Here is a 4,513-nt window from a genome sequence, read left to right on the forward strand (position 1 = left end):
GAAAGACCTGTCCAAATCCTTGACAGACAGGAGCGAAGACTTCGGAACAAAATGAGCAGGTTGGTCAAAGTCAGGTGGTTGAATCAATCAATGGAGGAGGCCACTTGGGAGGCCAAAGAGGATATGAGGAGTCGCTACTCGGAGTTGTTTGATAATAGTTAATTTCAAGGACGAAATTTATTTAAGTGGGGGAGGAACTATAGAGCCCAAAATCAATACACTTAAAACCCATGCATTTATTTAAAATGTTAAATCACTGAATTTTAAAAGGAATTTTTTGCGATTCATGATTTTGCATTATTTAAAATTATTATATGTTTATTTGATGCACGTTAAACGTTTTCTGGAGTTTTACGTTTCAGGAGAATATTCGATACGGGATCGGGAAAAGAGACCGGCGACGATTTGGGCGATTTGTAAAATTTCGTATTTTATTTCAAGTCAAGAAAATTGTTATTTTAGATTATTTATGAAGTTTTAGCATTTTTAAAGCCTAATTTAATTTATTAGAAAATTTGTTTAGTTGGGGATTTTGAACTTTGAAAATTGAGACTTATGCATTTCATTAAATTTGTGGTATTAGCATTCTAACTATCATGCAATTGGTTATTATTTATTTAATTAACCCAATTAGCCCCTAATTAATCACGCACACACACGTTACACAAACTTACACACACTTACATGTTTTTACACACACCATCAGCACACACAATTCACACACACCTTGCCTTCATTATTTTAAGGAGATAGCTAGGGTTCTAGGTGTTTTTTTCAGCAGCCACAACCCTTTCCCTTCCCGAACAATTTTCCAGCAATCCGTCGCCCATTTTTCTTCAAGAAAACGTGCCACAAGTCGTCCCGGATCGACCCTCACATCTCTTCGTTTCGGTATCGTCATGTATATTCTTTTGTTTTTGCATCGATCTTGTCATAGTATATGTTTAGATGTTTATTGTGTGTAAAAATCCATGTTTGTTATGCAAAGGTTTGAGCAAAACGTTTGCAACGATTCTTGAAAATTTTTAGATCTCAAAACCGGATGTTGATGTCATTTCGTGTACTGTACTTTTTTGGTCGCTTTTCTGGAAAAATTTTCAACATATAAAACGTATTACTTTTCGATATCTTCGATTCTACAGTAAATTCGTGATTTTGGACAAGAGAGAGAGAGTTATGATCATTTTCGTGTGACTGCTCAAACTGTGATGTTTAAACTGATTTTTATATATAAAAAAACGAGTCTGCTATCATTTCGAGTACTGTGAATTTCCGATCGACTTTCTGGAAAAAATTTCAACATATAAATGTAGTACTTTTTGATATCTTTAATTTGGCAGTAAATTCGTGATTTTTGGACAAGAGATGAGGTGGTTATGATCATTCTCGTATGACTGTTCAACTGTGTAGGTTTTCAAAAGTTTTCGCGCAAGGCAGCGCTCGAGCGGCAAGATTTTACTGCCCGAGCGCCAAGCATTCCAGAAAAAAAAATTTAAAATTTTCTTTTGTCTTGGGCATGAATGAATAATGTATTAGTATGTTTGACGTGCAAAAAAAATATTTTATGTTTTTGAGTTATGTTAATTGTCTTGTGACAAAATATCAACGGGTTTGGAAACCGGTGAACATGGCCGGAGACCTCTCCACCCCGCTAAAGCATGACCGCGTTTAGATCAGGATTGGAAAGTTGTAAAGCATGACCAGGGACCAATCCACCCTGTAAAGCATGACCGGGGATCTCATGTATGTGGTAGTGGACATCCCTGCCAGCCCAGTACTGGGTTTAGTCTAATCAAACGCATTTGTGTACGTGTCAATTGCTTTGAAACATATCTGTACGCAAAATGATGATGTTTATGTATGCTCAAGAATGTATGATACAAGCATTTTTATGAAGAGTTTTATGAAATGATGACACGTCTATGTTTATGTATGTACGTTCAAGTTTAAGTATGTATGGCCTACTTTAAAGTGCATGTGTTTTTATTATGTATTATTTGTTATTCCCAGTTTATACATGTTGAGTCTTTAGACTCACTAGACTTGATCGATGCATGTGAGAACGAGTGCGAGGAGACAAGAGGTGGGGATCAGTGAGTTGGCTCGGATTGCGCGGTGGCTAAAACCGAGGACCGCTTATGTTTTAATAAATTTTATGCACGTATCAAATATTCTGATTTTCACGAGTTTACTTTACGATGTTTAAACAAGTGCTTTTGCAAACTTTGGTTGTAGTTTAATTTCCAATATTTTAGACGAGCAGATTATTTTATCGCATTTTGAAAGTTTATTATTTATTTATGAAAATTTTTATTTTTCCGCAAAAATTTCAATTAGTTCAAAAATACGGTACGTTACACAAACTTTCCAACCAGATCTACCAAGAACAACGTGATGCACTTTTATGTTTGGATCTGTGGATGCAATTCGACCTTCTACAACAACTAATTAATCAACACACCAATGAAGCAGCATACATTTAATATTAGCACAGATATCTCCAAAACTCACATTACTCAAATTTAACTGTAAATAAACAATGAAAAGTTATTAATTCAACCATGTCTATTTTTGTAACAATTTTGCGGTTTAAAAATACATAATTTAAAAGTAATTACCTGAGAAACATGATCAAAATTATCATTTTTCTTGGCGCCAATATCGATATCGCCATTACTACCAACCTTCATTCCCAATACCGCTACCAATGCCACCACTAGCAACTTAATATTACAATCAAATCGTGTCAAGCGATGTAATCATGATAGTTCAAAAGCATTTAAGTGTGTATATATACCAAACATATTTTTTATATGATGTTTACTTACTAACATGTTCTTGCTGATTTTTTTTATTTATACTTAATAAAAACATGGACTTCATTTCTTGCATTTTAGATGACTTTTTTCCATTTGTTGTTGAAGGCTTTGTACCATAGTTTGAAGTTGTTGAACGGTTCCATTTTATTTCACAAAAGCTCCAACTTTCGATGGTGTAACTCCGAAGCCCATTCCGCGCACTCTACCCCGAGCTTCCTTGCCAAACACAAGGCTAATTGCATCATCAACAATGTTAATTGTGTTTTGAGATTCAGGTGGACATTCTTGTATTTATTTCTGCAAAAAAAAATTTATGAGCAAACGCGATAATATCGAGAAGGGATTTCAAATAACAGAGAATTTATATTATCAGAAGTAGAAGCAGCTCTAAGCATTTCACTTGAACTAAATTATAATGGTTTTACAAATGGAGTATGTTCAAATTTTCTTATTTGAAAACAGATGAATCTTCCACACATAGCTGCTGATAAAAATAATAATAACAGCAGCTCGTGACCTTCAATGCATAATTTACACGCAAAAATATTATGGCAGCTTGTGGTACTTTGTAATTTTCTTTCAACAAGCTGTGGAGCAAATGTTTCCTTTCATCTAAATGGCAACCTACATTTATTAATTGTGTTTAATATTTTAAAAATTTTATGGAAAATTGTATTAACTATTTTAAAAATAAATATTTAATTTAATACCATTTTCTCTCCAACATCTTGAGTACTAGGCTCCCCATTTTGTTCTTGTGACCTTCAATCCAAACTTGCGATCTCGTAATTTTTGTATCTGACGGGCTTCTCTTTTCCTTTCATATAGAAATATATACAAAATTGTTAGAACATAATTCAAGATGTATGTATCATTATTAATTACATAAACTATAAAAAAATTTACCATAATGTGAGTCAAACAAGCATAAACTCTCCGGCTCATTGTGTGTATGTGATCTTGTTTTTTCCTCATCGCTCTAAATTTTTCACTCTTTTCATGGTGCCTAAAGAACAGAGGGAAACAGATAAGTCCAGAATTCCTGTGTGTGGCAAATAATGTATGTGACAAGAAGTCTCGTCGGGGCAACAACACAATGCATTAACCACAAAGATCTAAATAGCACCGACAAATTGAAAGGTAAAGCAAATGCACTAAGTGACCATAAAAGAGTCAAGAAAATTCTTACTTGAAAGTTAGGTGATAATGTCCTCTGTACAAACAAGCCCCACTGATTTTGGTCCATAAATTCAGGCGTCAAAAGATTGAGATCTCGTGAAGCCAGTCGACTTGTATTAGCTTCCCGTACAAGTACTTGCAATTTGGATTTTCTATTGCGCCACAATTTAGCCAATTTTCGAAAAATTGATTTTTTAACAATCTTCAACTTTGTAAGTTAGCTGTACATTAAATAACTAGAAAATATGTCTACATTTTGTTATGAAAATGGAAATGAAAATTAAGTAACTAAATATATTACCTGAAGACAGCTCCATATCCTATCCTTCACTTCTTCGCTTATGTCATACCATCCATCTAATGTATAAGGCACACATTCTTTTATCATGCAACCTAGGAAAAAAGCGTACTTCACTGAATTATCTCCAACTGGCTGTCCAAACTCATTGCGCTCCAGCTCTTTACACTTGTCTCTAACCATTTTCAACTTTGATGCACCCCGTCCTTTTTTCTTA

At 34.2% G+C, this 4,513-nt stretch overlaps 1 long non-coding RNA gene across 1 annotated transcript; it reads right to left on the reverse strand.

Moving 5' to 3' along the window:
• Positions 1-2,919: 2,919 nt before the first annotated feature.
• On the reverse strand, positions 2,920-3,821 carry LOC142523665 (uncharacterized). Its single transcript, XR_012814813.1, has 3 exons — positions 3,726-3,821; positions 3,530-3,636; positions 2,920-3,116 (listed from the first exon to the last, which is right to left on the reverse strand). It is a non-coding gene; the product is annotated as an uncharacterized LOC142523665 (long non-coding RNA).
• Between the last annotated feature and the right edge of the window lie 692 nt (positions 3,822-4,513).

This window comes from Primulina tabacum, chromosome 14 (genome assembly GCF_025594145.1).
Source record: "Primulina tabacum isolate GXHZ01 chromosome 14, ASM2559414v2, whole genome shotgun sequence".
NCBI lineage: Eukaryota > Viridiplantae > Streptophyta > Magnoliopsida > Lamiales > Gesneriaceae > Primulina > Primulina tabacum.